The sequence below is a fragment of the Panthera onca genome, chromosome C1 (assembly GCF_046562875.1).
Source record: "Panthera onca isolate mPanOnc1 chromosome C1, mPanOnc1 haplotype 2, whole genome shotgun sequence".
Classification (NCBI taxonomy): domain Eukaryota; kingdom Metazoa; phylum Chordata; class Mammalia; order Carnivora; family Felidae; genus Panthera; species Panthera onca.
The window spans coordinates 44939642-44960670 of NC_138346.1; positions in this window are offsets into that span (position 1 = coordinate 44939642).

Sequence of the window (21029 nt, forward strand, 5' to 3'; positions counted from 1 at the left end):
CAATACATATAATTGTTGACTAGGTATATTACCTACTTAGTGTACTTGGCTCCCATATACTCTATTCATCTTGGCAACAAATAAACTACCCATAGGATCCAAGAAGCAGGAGCATTTATTTACAATAAGAAAGCATATTATATAGATATTATTATCTACATTTTTATTTATTTTAAGAGAGAGAGTGGGGGAGGGACACACACACAGAGAGAGAGAGAGAGAGAGAGAGAGAGAGAGAGAGAGAGAGAGAATCCTAAGCAGGCTCTGTGCTGCCAGTGCAGAGCCTGATACAGGGCTCAATCCCATGAACCGTGAGATCATGACCTGAGCTGAAATCAAGAGTTGGACGCTTAACCGACTGAGCCACCCAGGCACCCCTTTTTATCTCCATTTTTAAAATGAAGAAGATGAGGGGCACCTGAGTGGCTCAGTCAGTTAAGCGTCCGACTTCGGCTCAGATCATGCTCTCACCGTTCATGAGTTTGAGCCCCACTTGGAGCTCTCTGCTGTGAGTGCAGAACCTGCCTCTGGTCTTGTGTCCCCCACTGTCTCTGCCCCTCCCCCACTTGTGCTCTGTCTTTCTTTCTCTCAAAAATAAATAACATTAAAAAAAAAAACCCATATTCTTAAAAAAAATAAAATGAAGAAGTTGAGTTCAGAGATGCTCGTGACTAATAAGTGACTAAGAGATTCATACATAATGGAAGAAATACAAATGCAAATGTTGTGGTACAAGTTTTCAGTCATTAGCTCAAAAGTGAAAAAATATGACTTTCTAATTGTTACACAACTTATGTCAGCTTTTAGCTCAAATCACCTTGTGATATATTACCATTTCTACTTTATAGATGCAACATTATAATGTTGATGGGGACTGCATTAATAATATTTATCACCTCCCTGGACCTCACCCAGAAAATGATGCACAATATCCCCCTATGGTCAAATCTCCATACTTAGAGGAGGATTGTGTTTCTCCTCTTTATGTCCAGCTCAGCCTGTGAGATAGGGCACCAAAAGAGACTAATGACTGAAGCTTCTCTCTTCCCAACAAATTCACTCCAATCATCAGCTCATGAGATCTTTATGTGAGAAGATGTAGTAATAAGTTCTGGCTGACCAAAGCTATGTACTAACCCTTTATATTTCATTCCTGAACCCTATACTCTTGGACTTAAAATTTTGCTAGATACTTGCAATCTTATTTTATTTTATTTTTTGTGATTCTGATCTGAAAAGCACCCTCTGGAAAAATGTAACCTTTTTAATAAATCACAGTGTTCATTCTCACTAATAATAAAAATGTAAATTAAAATTACTTATCCTTTCATTTACAAATGCAGCACATTTTTATGTTAATATCTAGTGTTATTAGTAAGGGTGATCAGAAATGAACACTCTACACATTGCCTGACCAGTTGTCTTCCAATATCTAACAAGACCCTTAAAGTTTCCATACAGAGATTTTATTTCTAAAATTTTACTCAAAGAAAACAAAGGTATAAACATTTTTGTAAAATCACAATATTATTATTTTTAAAAATGGGTAATTAATAACATATTCCAACAATAAGGTATGGTTACATTGATTATGATAGATTTCACAATAGCATACTCAAATTTAAAGACGTGTGTGTATAGATATATACATGATGCATATATGTACACACATATTTCCTTATTTATTTAAAATACTTTCAGCTGTAAGTAATAGAAACCGCAATTCAAATATAGCTGAAGCAGTAGAAAATGTGTTTTCTTGTATAAGTGCAGATGTAAGGCAGCTCTAGGTACAGCAAGATCCGTAGCTCAATAATATCAGTGAAGAGTTATACTCCTTCTACCTCTCTGTCATCCTCTCAGTGTTTGCTGGGCCTTAACGCTGTCACCTTGTATGGTACAACATGGTTGCTGCAGTTTGCATGACAATATCCATGTAGACTGAAAGAAGGGAGTGTGTGTGTATGTGCATGCGTGTGTGAAAATTCTTTTTGCAGAGTCAAAGGATATGATTTTCCTTAATTTAATATATATTCCCCATTTATGTTCTCTACACGCAAATTGGTTATGTTGTACCAATTTATATTTCCATTAATAATGTAGGAGATTACATATTTTCCCTTCCTATTTCTAGTCTGATAGGTGAAAAATGGTATCTGATCATGATTTTAATTGCATTTTTCTTATTTTGACTGAGATGATTAATTTTTTTATGTTTAAGAATCATTTGTACTTCCTTTTCTGGTAACTGTTTTTCTCTTTTGCTCACTTTTTCTATTAGGTTGGTAGTATTTTTTTAAATCTACGTAGTTAAGAAATTAGCTACTACTTCAGATTTTTATTTTGCCTTTTGACTGTGGTTTCTTGTGTGTGTGTGTGTGTGTGTGTGTGTGTGTGTGTGTTTTAACACAGAATTTAAGTGTTTGTATGATGTCACATATTTTAGTCTTTTTTTATGGCTTTCCATTTTTGTTTCGTACTCAGAAAGGCCTTTTCCACTATGTCTTTATATTTTAGAATGCATCTTATATTTTCTAATGTTTTTATGGCTTATTTACTTTAAAAATCTTTAATCCATCTCAACTCCATTTTGGCATAGTGTCCAATTTATTTTCCTTCAGATAAAGATGATTATTCAGTTGTCGTCATTTATACTATCTTTCCCACGAGAGTTATTTGAAATGTGGAATGGTGCATAACAGACACTTATCTTGACCACATAGATCCTTAGATCCAAAAAGTTATTTCCATAAAATTAAGCAATAACACAGGATGCCTAAGTGTCAAATCAGGCACTCTCTTGAAATCTAACCATAACCAGTACAGATGAATGTGAAAACAGTAGAATGATTGGCAACAGTGTTTCTGTCTGGTCAGAAATGACCAGCTGCAGCCCTTCTCATATATTCATCCATTTATTCCCTCAAAAATGTTAAGTCTTCTATTGTCATATGTTAATTCCTACTTCACTTTAGGTGTGGGATATTTAGCCCACAACAATCAAATCCTTCCAGGATAGTGTCCCTTACCTCTACAGATGCCAAGCCAAGATCCCTTTCTCCCAGGACCTCAGAGGAAAAATATTACACATATCCTTCCCCTACAAAGTAACAAAGCTTCTCCTCAGTTACACCATCCTTCTCAAAGGGTGTATCATTCAGCTTCCCAAAGAAGCAACGTTTCCCCCCTACTACTATCGGAAAAGGAGGGCATGAAAATAATTCAGTATGTCTCTGGTACTTTTCCTCTGAGATAATATCAATTCTGTTGATATTTGTGTGATACCCGATCAGATTTTACCCATTCATTGAGTCCTAGATACTACTGCAGGAGCCGAGAGAGGAGAGGAGATGCATAAATCATGGCTCTCACTCAAGGAACTCACAATCTAGTGAAAGCAGAAAAGTAAACAAATTTAATAAAATGTGAAAAGTGGTCTACACATGGTGCTGTGGGAGAGGAGAGGAAGGTCACCTCAGTCATACTGGGAGTTCACTGAGGACTTCAAGGAGGAGATGATGTCAGCATGTCTTTAATGATGAGTAAAAGTCTGTTGGATGAACAAGGAGAAGGAATAAATGAGGAAGAAGAAGGAAGAAGAGCATTCCAAAACAACTTCCTCCCCCTCCCAGCCCCCCCCGCCCCATGCACACACATGCAGGCATGGAAGAGCATGATGCCTTCCAGGTCCTGAGACTATTTCAGGATGGTTGGAGGGACAATAGGGCCTCAAGGATATACTGAACATACAGTATATGCCTTGTATATCTTCTTAAGGAGTTCGTGCTTTAATATGGTCAGTGATGAGAGCTTGTGAAAGATTTTAATCAGGAAGCAAAATGGTTAGATATAAGTTTTTTTAAAAAACCTACTTCAAATAAGGTATTTTAACCTCTTTTGTGCCAAGGTCCCTTTGATGTCTGGTGAAGCCTGTATATCCCTTCTCAAAATAATGGCTTAAATTGTAATTATAAAAATACTTTAAATGTAATATAATACATCTGATAACACAAGAACTTAATGAAATAAATAACAACATCTAGTAGCGAGATGAATAACTATCATAATTTAAAAGTCATGACGGGCATAAATGAGATACTTGCAAAAACTACAATGTGACACAAAATATTTGTGATTTCTGTTGGTGACATGGCCACACATATAAATTTTGTGCTTTCAAGCCTACGTGCAGAATAGAAAGAAATGCCAAATTTTGGTTAAATAAGAGGTAAATAAAGATATAATTTTTCCCACATAATTCTCAGATCCTCTGAATTCTATATAACAGTATAAATGAAGACGTCTAGGGGTAGAAATAGGGATAGTGAATTAAAATTAGAAATCTATTTTACTAGTCTAGAGAAGTGACGACGGTCTAAATCCTAAAACCTAGCATTAACTGAGTAATTACTATATTTCAGACACTGTTCAAAGTGTTTTTCTACAATTACCTCATCTACAGAGTTAGGGCTATTATTAATCTATATTTAACAGGTAAAGAAACTGAAGCACAGAGAGCTAAGGAACTTCATACATTCACATAGCTGGTGAGTTAGCAGAACCAGGTGTGAACTGAGGTAGTTTGATTCTAGAACTTCACTCTCACCCACTACTGGGGCACTAAAAATAGTTGTAATGAATGTAATTAGAAACATGTAAGAAATAGAGTGAACAAGACATGGAGAAGCAGGAAGAGAAGAATCTACAAAGAAGCCCAGATGAAGTGAAGATATTGTAAAAATATTTGCCACGCAATTTTTTTTTCCTTCTTGGTAATTCCTTACCCTCCTCTCCCAGTCGATTTGTGGTCAAGGAGGGTAAACCATGAGGCTGAGGCTCATTGTCCCTGGGAAAGTAGAGAAAACACTAACTAGGAAATTGGGATATGATATAATTTTTTTTTTCCGGGCAGAAGGAAAGAGAGAGTAAGAAAGTGAAAGAATATATCCAGGTATTCTTGCTTCTGTTTTGGGGTCAAAACTTGGCTGAGAGAAGTAAGTAGAGGGGAAAAATACAGACAAATCTGAAAGAATCGGAATACTGACACTGGTGCCCTGATTCCTGTGCAGCATGGAAACTCAGAAACCTTTAAGAGACTTCCTTTGCTTGACATCGTCCTATATCTAGTATGATGCCAGAGTGGCTAAGTAGCGGTGACTTGGTAGATGGCTACAACAAAGGACATTCATTCACATGGGATCCTGAACTCTCCAGACAGTTTCTGAGAAAGTATCTAAGAACCTCTAGGTCTCCAAGGGGGGGGGCAGCATATTGAACGGGCTGCTGGGCAGGCTGCTGGGTTCAGATGAGGATGACAAAGTACAGAGACCTCATAACTGGAAGCAATAGTGTGGACATTGACAACAGGTGCCAGCACAATGCTTCAAAAGTTAAGTGAAACCAGCAATGTATCAGTGGCTACCAGACAGGATACTCAGTCACCAAGTAGCCTAGCTAAATTAAAGTAGATACATCAAGAGGAAAGGATGATGCCCTTAGGCTAAGCAAAACAAATCATCTCAAGAAGCCTGAGGGGAAGGAGCAGAAAACCCTTCTGCAATACCAGGAAGTTAGGTGAGGCTTTCTGTTCCAGATTCATTTAGAAAAGCAAAATAGGCATAAGGGGAGAACCCTTTGGAAATGAGGAATGTTGAAAAAAGTGTAATAGCCCCCCACCAAAACCTAAATTTTTTGGTGACCTCTAATTTATTTTTATTTTAAAAATGTGTAAAATGACACATGACATAAAATTTACCATCTTAACATTTTTAAGTGTACATTTTAGTAAGGTTAACTATATTCGCATTGTTGTGGAACAGATCTCTAGAACTTCTCCGTTGTGTAAAACTGAAACTATAAACACATGGAACAACTCCCTCCTCGTTTCCCCCTCCCCACCACCACTGCCACCACCTGCAGCCCCAGGCCCACACCATTCTACTTTGTGTTTCTAGGAGTTTGATTACTTTGGATATTTCTATAAGCGGAATCATTCAGTATTTACCTCAAAAAAAAAAAAAACAAACTAAATTTTTAACTGGAAAAGAGATAACTTTGATGAGCAAGTTTAATCATTTTCTTTTTTTTTAATTTTTTCTTAATTTACATCCAAATTAGTTAGCATATCGTGCAACAATGATTTCAGGAGCAGATTCCTTAATGACCCTTACCCATTTAGCCCATCCCCCCTCCCACAACCCCTCCAAGCAACCCTCTGTTCTCCATATTTAAGAGTGTCTTATGTTTTGTCCCCCTCCCTGTTTTTATATTATTTTTGCTTCCCTTCCCTTATGTTCCTCTGTTCTGTGTCTTAAAGTCCTCATATGAGTGAAGTCATATATTTGTTTTTCTCTGACTAATTTCACTTAGTTCCATTCACGTAGTTGCAAATGGCAAGATTTCATTCTTTTTGATTGCTAAGTAATATTCCATTGTATATATATACCACATTTTCTTTATCCATTCATCCATCGATGGACATTTGGGCTCTTTCCATACTTTGGCTATTGTTGATAGTGCTGCTAGAAACATGGGGGGTGCATGTGTCCCTTCGAAACAGGACATCTGTATCCCTTGGATAAATGCCTAGTAGTGCAATTGCTGGGTCGTAGGGTAGTTCTATGTTTAATTTTTTGAGGAACCTCCATACCATTTTCCAGAGTGGCTGCACCAGCTTGCATTTCCATCAGCAGTGCAAAAGAGATCCTCTTTCTCTGCATCCTCGCCAACATCTGTTGTTGCCTGAGTTGTTAATGTTAGCCATTCTGACAGGTATAAGGTGGTATTTCATTGTGGTTTTGATTTGTATTTCCCTGATGATGAGTGATATTGAGCATTTTTTCATGTGTCGGTTGGCCATCCAGATGTCTTCTTTGGAGAAGTGTCTATTCATGTCTTTTGCCCATTTCTTCACTGGATTATTTGTTTTTTGGGTGTTGAGTTTGATAAGTTCTTTATAGATTTTGGATATTAACCCTTTATCTGAAATATTGTTTGCAAATATCTTCTCCCATTCCGTCAGTTGCCTTTTAGTTTTGCTGATTGTTTCAATCATTTCTATCATTAGAAAGAGTGGAGGTTTCAAAGCAAGATGAGATCAGTTTAAGGAAATAAAGTTACATCTCTTCAATCCCAGTTTGTGACTATTACAATTCAGCCTCACTAGATGGACCCTAATGAAAAAAGACTCCTTAGGCTCTGGAACTGGACACTCAGGCTCAAGAGCAACATGGATATCAGCTGAGCCTTGTCTCTTAGAAAGCCAGCATAACTCCACTATGATGGTCTTGGCTGTTTTAAACCATTCTTCACACCCACAGTACTAGCTGCAGGTACTCCTTCTACCCTGGCTTTGCAGTCTATTCTCTAAATAGGCAACACTGTATTTAGGACCTGAGCTGTCTCTGCCTTCCCCTTCTGAAAAGTCTCAATACTTTGAAAATTCAGAGTTCAAGCAAAGGGAAATGCCCTTCCAAACTCTGCATAACATTTCTATTTCTTCTTACTTTCTACAGGTTTCTGGCCCACCCCTCACACTGACTTGTTTTTCCAATCTAAGATTTATAATCACTCTATGGTGCAGATATAAGCTGTGTCTGAAATCTTGGGCATCCTAGACGGGTTCTGAATGACTACAGCATTTGGTGCAAATAAATATTACTGTGGGACTGTGTCCAGTCTGGGTAGCTATGGCAAAGAATCAGATCAAGTTTTAGAAATCCAAAAGAAATCAAGTCTGCTTACTCTGTGGGTAGACTTCAAGGCTGTCTGATCCCTAGGGGCTGAGTCATTTCAGGTCTCACTGGAACTTTCTCCCAGTTCGAGGAATCATCAACAACATCCTTATCCAGCAGTTATTCGGCCTTCTCTGAAAATAAAATGAGACCTTACACCTTCTTGGTTGACAGTTTGTCTGTTGTGTTGTGCTATAAATTTCAAGGATAGTTATATAGATTTTTTCTTTTAAAAATTGCCAAAATTTGTTTAATAGCAGAGAGTAATTCCTGTGCACTTCCATCACAGATTGGATAAAGCTTGCACATTGCTAAAGCTGTCGTGTACTTGGTCTTCTAGGAAACTGTTCCAGTTATCTTAATTTAATCTGTTATGCTTAAAGATAGAGATCTAGTATGGGGCCTCATTGTGTGTGGCATTCAACTAATGGCAGTTGAAAATGAGATGTCGATAATAATAATAATATATGTGAATCTATTCTACACCATCTCAAAGCAAGAACTAAATAAGGCACTTTTAATTTTCTAACAAAATTGAAAATATGTCATTCTCTTAAATACAGGATTTTTCAGAACTCTGATGACCAAAAAAAAGTACTATCAAGAGCTGGAACTCCTGACTTAATCAAATCATTTCAGCAGGTCAAAGGATAATGTTCTAGGATGCCATTGTTTACACTTTCCTTCCAAAATACTTACTGGCAGTGATACTTTTTCAATTTAAAAATAACCTATTTTAACCCTACATATAAGGTTTGTTTCTTCAGTGGCAGCTTCATTTAACCAGAAAAATGAATGTTCTGGAATCTGCAATCTTGTAAGATACAGCCTGAGTTAAGCCCTGACTTTCCTAAATCCAAACACGCTGCAAAGCTCAAGTCAGCTGTACTGCGCCATGGCCCACAGCCACGTTGTGATTTTGGGAGCACATGGTTGGCAGGGCTGGACTGAGGTCTGTCCAAGAGAACTCTAGCCAGGACCTTGCCAGCAGTAGGCAGCATAATGTCTTGATAGTTGCCTCAGTGAGTCTCATTGCTTTGAGTAATAAAAATAGCCAAGCACTTTAGATCAAAGATTTATTGGTAACAGAAATTTAAAACTCCAGAATTTGGATAGTTTTCTTAGTTTGAAATTTCACACTGAAACTCACTGGATTTTCCCCCTAAATGGTGAGGCCACTTTGGGAAACAGTTTAGCCATTTCTTATAAAAATACCCCTACGCATCCTATGACCTAACAATTTCACACCTAGGTATTTATCCAAGAGAAATAAATACATATATATCCAGGGAAAAGCCTGTATGTAAATGCTCAAAGTTGTTTCACTCATAATAGCCTAAAACAGGAAACAATCTAAATGTCCACCATCTGATGAATAAACAAATTATATAGTACATCCATAAAATAGAGAAAACTGAATAATTATTGATACATGCAACAGCATGGATGAATCTCAAAAGCCTTATATTAAATGGAAGATACCAGACACAAAAAGCTCCCTACTGTTTGACTCTATTTACATGACATTCTAGACAAAGGCCAAACTCCAGTAACAGAAACAAACCAGTGGTTGCCAGAGGAGGGGTGGGTAAGGAGACTGACTATGAAGTGGCATGAGGGAAATGTTTGTGGTAATAGAGACGTTCTGTATCCTGAACACATATAGAACTATGTACATTTATTCCAACTCTTTGACCTTTACCCTTTAAAAAGCATACAGTATATTTTATATAAATAAGACCTCAATAAGTCTGCCTTTAAGAAAATCTGGTGCAGGGACAATGCGTAGGGAGTAGATGAAACAAGCCTGGCCATGCGCTCAAACGCTGAATGCTGGATGATTGGTCACAGGGAGTGCACTGAACTATTTTCTCTGTAGTTTTGAATATGTTCAAACTTTTCCATAATTAACAGTCAAAGATTTATTTTTGCACTGTAGATTGCTAGGTTTGTGCTATTTACAATCCTCCAACCATCTTGCCACATTTTTCCCTGGAGTAAAGTATAAAACTTGTGGAACTTCACATGACTGATCAAAGAAAAGAGTCTGTTAGCTAATTTTCAACGTATGTACACCAATTAGCAATCATGAAAACTACCTCAAATACCAGTCAGTAAAATTATAGTCAAGATTTTTATTTTTACTTTATTTATTTATTTATTTATTTATTTATTTATTTTAACCTTTATTTATTTTGAGACAGATCATGAATGGGGGAGGGTCAGAGAGAGGGAGACACAGAATTTGAAACAGGCTCCAGGCTCTGAGCTGTCAGCACAGAGCCCGACGCGGGGCTCCAACCCACAGACCGCGAGATCACGACCTGAGCTGAAGTCGGACGCTTAACCGAGGGAGCCACCCAGGCGCCCCTAGTCAAGATTTTTAAAATTAAGTTCATTAGAAGCAAAAATACTTAGAAGTGCCTCTATAGATATTTCTCTGGTCCTTTAAAAATTCATCTGAGACAAAACACTTATTTAAATATAACAAAATTGGAATGAATAAAGCTGTAATTATTCATTCAATCATTCATGCCCTAAACATCTCTAGGGGTCTACTACATGTTAAACACACAATAGTCTCTCCTTTAATGAGCCCACAGATACAAATACAATCGGCTACAACACAATTGCTAAATGTGTGGAAAGAAAAATTAATACTGCCGAGTGGAGAGTGGATATGGCTGGAGAGAGACAGAGGACTAGAAAAGAATCTGCAGATACTCTAAACCTAGAAAGATGAGTTAGAAGTTTACTGGGCCAGGAGAGAGGTGTGGATAGAAGGGGAGAGTGAGGAGAGAGGAAGGGAGAAGTATAGGGAGCAAGTTCTAAGGAGATGGGACACCACAAGCAAAGGTATGAAGGCAGAAGGACAAAGCATATTTGAGAACTGCAGAGGCAGAAAAGCAAAGCTGAATAATTCATCTATAATCAGCCCAATCTGTTATTGTGCAGTTTATAAAGGCATGATGATAATAAATTCATGAATTTATTCCACAAATAGATTAACCAGTTTTGCCCCATGGTCACAAGTTATGTCCCCAACTCTGGTCAGGTAGTGTGCAAAGGTATGCTGTTAACCTGGAGGCAAGACTCTGGACATATATGTATTGCCTTGACTGGAAGTCAATTTAAATTTCATGCCATCATTATTTTTGTCTATCAACACATACATTTGAGATTTACTCTGTTTCATCTTTTCTTAGCAATCTAGAAGAAGCTGTAGAAGGAGAGAATAATTTGCTAGTTAAATTTAAGACTCCCCATAACCACTAACCAAGGAGCACTATCAAGCCATTTCCTAAGCAGCACAATCATGTTCCTGATAGAGAGTAGAAGCCTACAATCAACAAAACTACTAGATTATTGTTAAAAAGTTTGCTTCTTGGTTCTACCTGGCTAAAATCTTGTTGTGGTTCAGGCTAAACTCACATGTACAGTTCCGCACATCATCATGATCCTTTATTGAGGGAAAAGAATTTGTTATTGTATGATACCAGTGAGGATCAGCACTTTTATTTCTCCTCGCCTTCACCCATTACCAACTAGGGAGGGCTGGATTGGCTTCTTTCATTTTTGACTCTCTAGTATATAAAGTAATGATATTTGAATGACATATTAACTACATTGAAAAACAATCTTTTCAGTAATATTTGAGTGATATAAATTCTTATACATTTAAGAGCATAGCATATTCATGCTTCTAAGTTAAATTCCAAGGAGAGACTACATTAAAGGAATGGACCTACTTATCCCATGGGTGATAAGTAGTAGGAACTTGATGCTTTATAGTATCTGATGACTCAAAAGACAGACAAAACATTTCACCAGGAAAAAAAAACAACCCTCCAATGTAATAATAAAGGAATCCACTGTGAAAAAACATAGATGGCCAATTTTAGGTGTAAAGTCATGTAGTCAAAGAGCAGGCCCAAACACACTTTCCTACTATACAAGCACACTTGAGCCTATTTAAAAAGGCACGTAAGTAGGGGTGAAGGGAGTTCAGGTCAGTTAGTCCTTGGCACCTCGATCAAGATTGCCAGCATAGTTATCAATTAATGTTGCAGTGGTTTCAGTAATGCATACACGTGTCAAGTAGGAACTATACTGAGTCTGCCACTTCATTTTACACACGATCCTGAACACCTGTCAGGTCGTGATGATTTTCAGTCACTACTGACCCAGGATAAATTTTAACAGGTGACAGGCTTTGGATCAAATTACCAATTCCCTGAGGCATCCAGTCCTCCCAATCCTAAGTATTTTTGGCATGATTTATATGCTCTTTAGCTTCCTTTATAATGTAATTTAGAGTTAGGTCAATTCTAGAACTATTCCTGAAATGTGAGAAATACTTAGTGTTAGGTTTTCAAAATCTCCTTAACAGAAAACTATAAGCAATGGAACATAAAGGAAAAATAGTTGTTTTTATTATGGCTTTAATGCTTTACTATGCAAAATAAAAGCAGGTAAATCTATGTTGGTCTCATAAACTGGATGTGAAATTTTAATAGTCTATAGATCTGAACGTCTGAGGAGAGCTGAATTATAAAGATATGGCAAAAACTAATTAGTATGGGATTTAAGATCCTTCACAATGAGGTTTCCCAGACTTCTCTGTACTGACCTTCCCTACCCCACACTTCATACTATTGAATACTCAAGTATACACAATTTCCAGAAAACACTATTTCCATACCTTCAAGCCTTTGCTAATATTGCTCCTTCTGCCTGATACAGCCATTCCCCCTCTGCCTAGCCAAATCTTCAAACTTCTGAACCCTTACTTCTCCGTCTCAGCAGATGATAATAGCTTTCGACTTCATGGCTGAGGGGGTGGGGAGGGGGAAGCCAGTTTCCCCTGTTTGTACATGCCAGAAAACTGAGTTATCTTTGGTGGACCCTCTCTTTCACATTTCCAAATCTACTCCATCACTAAATCTTGTTAGTGTTCTTAAAATCCCAGAAGCCATTTACTTCTTTTCATTTCCACTGTAATCCAGCTTGTTAAAACCACCATTACATCTTGCCTAAACAACTACATGCCAGACTAATTGGTTTCTCTACTTGTATTCCTCCTCTCTCCAAATACATATCCAGAAGGCGCCAAAATGCCTCTTCCAAGGCTGATATTGGAAATGTGGTTCACAATCTAGGCATAGTGTGGTGATCCAGATGTTAAAGCTGAGTTAGTAAATCCATATTTGACACATCTATAGTAGGAGCTTGATGGAAAGCTAAAGCCTACATGAGGAGCTGAAAGTAGTTATGGGTAACTTGTTATTGTAAATTGGTGTGGGTTTGAATAAATTCCCAAGACAGAATTGGCTGTCATTTATGTTCATGAGTGTCTAGATGAGTCCTCACATTAGAGGTGGTGTTTGACCCCACAAAAATGCCAAAAGAAACAATGTAGCAAGAGATGAGAACAAGGACAGAAATGTGGGGACTTTTACATTAAGAGACTAGGAAGAGAAACCAGAAATCTGGCAGTAACAGAAATGGAAGAGCCAGGAAAGTAGTGTGTGTGTGTGTGTGTGTGTGTGTGTGTGTGTGTGTATTTATTACAAAATTGGATTACTTCTGATAGATCCTAGAAAACCTAGATAATAGAATTCTACATAAAAAATACACTTAGTTAAATTTGGCAATTGTGTCTGTACCAATAAGAAGAAGGGCTATTAAAAACCAGCAGCAAGGATAATATTAAAATAGCAAGTACAGTAATGCAGGCATGAGGTGATTTTGTACCAAATAAAATGGTTAACTCTATTTAAATACTACTGTATTTCATATTTATGTATGTAACATGAAAGATCTTAAAAACAGAACTCTCAGGCATCTTATCCTATGAACCTATTTTTCTGCAAGGCAAACAGAGTCTTACCTTTCATGAAAGAATTAGGAATCTTTATGACTTTTTCTAATGTCTGTAAACATCAAACAATATAGAAAATACAAGTAACAAGTAAAAAGCCTCTACAATCCCTCCTATGTAGCCATACTGTTAACATTTGTGTGAACACTCCTCTAGAAATGTATAAAATGTATATTCTTTCTACACACACACACACACACACACACACACACACACACACACTTCTACATATATATTAAGGGTTAGCAAGCTACAAGGTGGCTGCCTATTTCTGTAAATAAAGATTTATTGGAACATAACCATGCTCACTTGCTTACACATTGTCCATGGCTATTTTTGTACTTGAATAGTATGACAGAGACTGGATGACCCACAAAACTTAAAATATTTACTACCTTTTACAACAAAAGTTTTCCCACCTTGATATGCAGAATCATACTACACATGCTGTATTTTAATCTGCTTTTTCACTCAACAATATGTCATTACTATTTCTACAGATCAATAAATACGGATCATCATTATAATGGCCACATGGGATTCCATTATATAAAGGAATCACAGTCTATTTAATAAATTTCCGTTGATGGATATTTAGAGTTTTAATTCTTCTAATAATCAATGCAACCACAAATACCCTTACATAGACATTTTACCCTACTTGATCATAGCCTTAAGATAAATTCTTAGAGAGAGAATCGTAGGGTCAAAAATTCCATATATGTTATATTTGATGCATATTTCCAAACTGCTTCCTGGAATAAATTGAAACAATTTTCACTTCTATCAATAGAGCATGAAGGTGCACAGTTTTCTCTAACCCCTAGAAATCCTGAGGATAAGCAAATATTTTGAATCCTGAAGGAAAAAAAGATACACCATTCGTTTCCACTTATATTGCTTGATTCTTAATGAGGTAAAACATCTTTCATGATTATTGGCCATTTGTGTTTCTTTCTTTGTGAAATAATGGACTGCATTACCTTATATTTACATAAAAATGTACATCATGTACTTTGCCAGTTTTTGTGTTGGAGCATTTCCTAAACTGATTTGTAAGTGTGACAGATGTTAAATAATTCAACAAATACCTACTAGGATAAAAGAGAGGGTGTGACTATTTTCCATACTAAGAAGAATCAGGTTGGTTCCTGCCTTCATAGCGACAATCTAGTGAAGAAAAGAGTTATCATTTTGTCTGACATGTAAAATGCAAAGACCTTCCTAATATTCAGTGAACTGTTTCATAAACATCTCTTGGTTAGAACAACATCATTAACAAGTCAAATAAATTCATTTGGAAATAAATCTAATCACAGGAAACAGCTTGTCTCTAAAACCTATACATTAAGAATCCTACTGAGCAAGTTCTTAAAGTTTCTAGGATGTTAATGCTAGATTTTTACGATCAGAATAATAATTTTTTTCATTTTTCTAATGCTTGTAAACCTCAAACAATAAAGAAAAATATAAAGGAGAAAATAAAAACCACCGAAAATCCTTTATACAAACATGTTTTTATGTTTATTTTCACTTCTCCCCACCAATCATACATATCTGAGGCATAGGGCAAGGAATGAGGACAACAGAAAAGCTAAGCAAAGAAAGGAAATTAAAACAAACCAGAAAATAAGAGAAATTTGTGTGGAGAACAAGGGATTATAATAGAAAGAAACATCTCCGCTCTTGAGACTTCTTCTGGGATACAAAAAGCAGGCAGGTAAGAACTGAATTTCATATACAAAATTACATTTTAAAGTTCTATAATGACTGGTCTGATCATTTGCTGTAACTTTGCACAATAAAACAAATAAAAAAAGTATCCTCCCATTGAAATTTATGGGTTCTGAATATTGTTATGCAAGAAAGAATTTAAAGAAATTCTAAACACTTTTATTACCTGTTATAAAATCTAATAGTAGACTGCCATATGCTTCTAGTTCTTGCAAAATATACAGGGGAAATTGATAATCAAACACCACTGATGACAGATATTTATATCAAATTCACATAACTATTCCTAATTATAAATATAGATATACATTCCAGGATTATCCACAAGTATGTACTCCTATTAATACTTATTGCAGTTACATATGCACATTGAAAGGAGATATGCCCTTTCACCTTTTACGTACTACTCAGAAATATTAGAGCATCACCAGCTGCCTGAAAGGTCACACTGAATTTTGGGTGCTAATTGTGGCAGACTTATGTACATCACTTAATTTAAAAATAAAGATGTTTTAAATCTTCATTTTAACCCACTTCCTCCTTTTTAAATGGAAACCAAAAGTTTACTAAGTGGTCATGTTTATATGTACTCCTCCCTGTATGCAGAATGTGACTGGTATAAAGTGTGTGAAACCTGATAAATTAGTTAGTTGAAACCTCAAGTCAAGTTTGCTCTCTAGTACATACGGCCACCATATGATTCCCATTGGCTCTATTAAGAGTAGAGCATTGTGCATGCATGTCCCAGTCTTGGATATGGAACATGGTGTGGCATGTGGGGTGAGGGCAGGGGTTAGGGGGCAGGAAATTTTACTCTTTTAACAAATGGTGTTGAGTATAAAGTTAATGCTAAGGTACATAATCTTTCCAAGGGCCAACTTAAGTACTTGTATTTTAGTGCACGCAATAAAACCGTTCTCAAATTCTAATCATGGAATTTTGGATCTGGGTTACACTGAAATCCACAATTGAGGTATATATAAATAAAGGACTTAGGAAAATTAATGTGTTTTATGGAGTAATAACATTTATTATATTTTTCAAAACATAAGTACTTTAACATAAAAAAAATTTCATTAAGTTACAGCTACCCTGTACTAACTCCCCCCCAAAGACCATTTACTTTTGCATCTTGTTACTGTGGTTCCTGTTTTTCCCTTTCAAGTGAATTTTCTCTAATCTTTTCTGTTTCGAAAACCTTTTTAATTCCTAAGGTATATACCATTTCCGCCAAGAAGCCATCCCATTACCATCCTCCAAGCTGAATTATTCTTTCCATTTGCCTTCTTTTTGCACTTTCCCTGCAATCTCTATTCACCAGCTACTTACATTATACTTCAAGGCACAGCCGGTTTAGTTGTTTACACTTCAGCCTTTCTCACCAGACTGGTTTACAAGCAGTAGATTGTAAACTACTTAAAGGCAAGAAGTGGTTTTATTAATCTAGGCATTCTGTGAAGTGCCTAGCACACTAAATGACCAAAATGTTCATTCAATTTAATTCAGTACACTTTAAAAAAAATATTCAAGTATAATTAACATACAGTGTTGCACTAGTTTTAGATGTGCAATATAATGATTTGACAATTCTATACATTTTTCAGTGCTCATCAAGATAAGTATACTCTTAATCCCCTTTATCTATTTCATCCATCTCCTCATCCACCTTTCCTCTGGCATCCATCAATTTATTCTACGTGTTTGCATCTGATTTTTGGTTTGTCTTTTGTTGTTGTTTGCTTGTTTTGTTTCTTAAATTCCACATATGAGTGAAATCATATGGTAAGTATTTGTCTTTCTCTGACTGACTTCTCTCACTTAAAATTAAACGCCAGTGAGATCTCACTTTTCACTTGTCAGAGTGGCTAAAATCAAAAACATAAGAAATAACCAGTGTTTGCGAGGAGATGGGGAAAAAGGAACCTTCATGCACTGCTGGTGGGAATGCAAACTGGTGCAGCCACTGTGGAAGATGGCGTAGGGGTTCCTCAAAAAATTAAAAATAGAACTACCTTATGATTCAGTAGTTCCACTACTGGGTAATTCAACAAACTTTAATATGAACCTACTTTGTGCACAACAGCCAGTGTGCCAGATATTTTTCACTAACACGCAGTTCCTACACATTCATACCCCTGTGTTCATCCTTGAACCACCGGTAATAGTAGTGAGGAGCTTGAAAACTAGTAGTGTTTTAAAACTATATAAAAATAATTATTTATTGTGGGCATGTGATGTGGAAAGATGGAAAGTAGGAAGAGGAGTTAAGAATCTGAAGGCAACAAGGGGCTAGGTTCTGAAGCATCTCCTGTGCCCTGCTAAAGATTTTGAAACATACCTTGTATTAAATAGTGTGTGACTGAAAGAATTCAAATTTGCAAGTAGTCCAATTACTTTTGGAAAGAATCACTCTAGTATTAACATAGAGTGTTAATGAAAAAGAGATGAGGAGACCCTGGGTGGCTCAGTCGGTTAAGCGTCAGATCTAGGCTCGGGTCATGATCTCACGGTTCACCAGTCAGGCTCTACTGACAGCTCGAAGTCTGGAGTCTGCTTCAGATTCTGTGTCTCCTTCTCTCTCTGCCCCTCCCCCGCTTATACTCTGTCTCTCTCTCTCTCTCAAAAATGAATACAACATTTAAAAATTTTTTTAAAGAAAAGGATGAGACTAGAAGCAGGGAGATGAAGTATGAGGTTATCACCCTAAATGGATATTTGGGAGAAAAAAACTAACAGATCTTAATGATCAGTTGGATGTGAGAGCTAAAATGGAAGACACGTCTAAAAAGAATATGCCTCCACCATGGGCAATTGGATAGATAATGATGTCCAGTGTGGAGATCATAAATACAGGGGAAAATATTAGGTTTCACATATAAGATAAATTCTATTTTTAGGATGTTGAATAAGCAGTGAGCACAGAATATAACCAAGGTTATATGCTCAATAGGAGACAAGAAATAGAAGTCTAGTAAGATTGAGCAAGAGCTATAAATGTGATAGCACTAGTGTGTAGAGGGTAACTCATGCACTGGGGAAAAAAGAGAGTCAAGAATAAAATTTTAGGAGATATCAAAACTTCAAGGAAAGGCAGAAAGAGGAGAAATATTGGAGGTTAGAAGAAGGCATAAAAAAAGAGAGAAGAGAACTAAGAGAGCAATATAAATGGAGGAGAGAAACTTTGTAAGAAAAGAAATAGTGGCTAGGGAAAATGGTAGTGAAAACTTGAATCACAAAACCTCCCTTCTTTAAAAATATAATAAAATGAACAATAGCAAAAGCAAAATACACCAAAATGAAAACAACAAAAATAACCAAATCTGAAAAATATATACTAGTAGCACTCAGACTAAGAATGATACAAAATTCCATACTATAAAATTGAAAAGTATTATCCAGATAAAGAGGAAGAAGATTCTAATAATTAACAGCTGGCAACAAATGCCTCTGCCAAATTTGGGGAATAATATGAGTTTGTAAACTCTGAAAATTCTCATGAATGCTTCCTAATCTGAAAAGAAGCAGATCAAGAAGGTTGTTACAAAACCCATGGAAATAGGAGAATTGCAACAGGTGTCATTTCCCACTATCATGGATAAATAACATATAAATAAGGGAAAAGTTAGGATCTGGCATTTTGGTGGCGTTTTTCTGTTTGTTTTTATGTCATTTCTGATGGTGTGTGTGTGTTTGTGCATGTGAATGCACATGTGTCAGGTAGAAAGATATAATAATGGCCGATAATCCAGAGCTAACCATCTCCATTAATAAACAGTGATTTTCTAGATAAAGAAATGAAGACAAGAAATAATAAGGAGTGTACCCTTGAAAAATGTCTTTCACTTGGTAGGATGAAAAACTAGGTATTAATAGCATCTTAACCAAAACCCTTAAGTTTTGCTCAACTCCAGAAAGGACTGTCATGGTTAGAAGTAAAAGTTTAACATTCACCTTGAATAAGAGATTACAAAGTCCGAAGGATTTTTGTCCAAGTAAAGTGAAATCAGGTACAGAATGATTGTTTAATTACAAAAATAAAGAGTAGAAAGTAAAGAGTAGAGAGGAAATCCAAATATCATGGTTGCCTACAGACACAGCTAAGTATTCCCTGCCTACTCACACCTCCACTTTGAACAACACACATGCAGAAAAGTAAATGCTTTATTTCTTAAACAAGTGATGAACACATGCATGTTCGTTTGATTATTTCCAAAATCTCTTATTTCACATAATTTTAAAAAAATGTGATAGGACATAAGCTCTAAAAAATCTGCCTTCAAACTAAAGCTCTAAAGGAATGATATAAACATGATCTTTCAAAGTGGAAGGGAATTGAAGAATAAAAAGAGATAGCATGACTTCTATAAATATACTACAGTATAAAGGAAAACTTATGGAGGGAGGGAGAGGAGAGAGAAAACATAGCGTGCAGCAAACAAATGAAGAATGCATTCTGAAAGTAGACATCCCTCCAGGAAACAGAAGAAAATTTTCAACAAAGCTCTCATATTAAAGAGAGCATGAAATCTGTAGAGCAAGAAAAAATTTAAAAGCTCATGGCAAAATGGAATGAAGTTAAAATGGAGACTGACAACAAAGAAAAGGAACTGAGCATGAAAACAATAATATAGAGCTAACAAAAAAGACATACTAAGATATGGGGTACCTGGGTTGCTCACTCAGTTAAGCAACTGACTCTCTTTTTTTAAATAGCATTTTTATTTATTTATTTTTAAGTGTTTATTTATTTATTTTTGAGGGGGTGGGGAAGAGAGGAAGACAGAGGATCCAAAGTAGGCTCTGTGCTGACAGCAGAGAGCCTGATGCGGGGTTCGAACTCACAAACTGTGAGATCATGACCTAAGCCGAAATAGTCAGTCCCTTAATTGACTGAGCCATCCAGGCATCCCAGCATCTGACTCTTCATTTCGGCTCAGGTCATGATCTCCTGGGGGATTCTCTCTCTCTCTCCCTCTCTGCCCCTCCCCCACTCATGCTCTCTGTCTCTCTGTCTCTCTCTCAAGTAAAACAATCTAAAAAAAAAAAAAAAAAAGAAATACTAAGATAGACAGTACTGAAAACCTAATTGTCAAGGAAAAGGAAAGCCTTTAAAAAGTGCCAAAGAATGAAGAAAAGGACAAAGATTAAATCAATTATAGAGAAAATACACACATAATAGGCACTTAATAAATATTTAGTGAATGACCAAAAAAATGGGTTGAGGTTTTATTATGGAGAACTTTAAATGCAGGGTAATAAGTCTGTCCTACATATTATATAGGAAATGAGGACACACTGAATCTTTTGAGTGTGTGTGGAAAGGGTGGATGTGATAGAAAGGACAGTAAAAATTAATGTGATAAGAATATCATGGTCTTTTTTTAAATCTTATTTGTTTTGAAAGAGAGAGAGCAAGAAGGGGAGGGTCAGAGAGGGAAGGAGGGAAAGAGAATCCCAAGCAGACTCTGCACTGTCAGTGCAGAGCCTGACTCTGTGCTCGATCCCCCTATCCATGAGATCATGACCTGAACCTAAATCAAGGGTCAGACACTTAACCGACTGAGTCACCCAGGCACCCCAAGAGTATTATGTTAAGAACAGTAATCTGGCAGATGAATCAGAGAAGGCATGCCTGGGAGGCTAGAAGATCAATAAGCAGATGATTGAATTTATTGAATTTG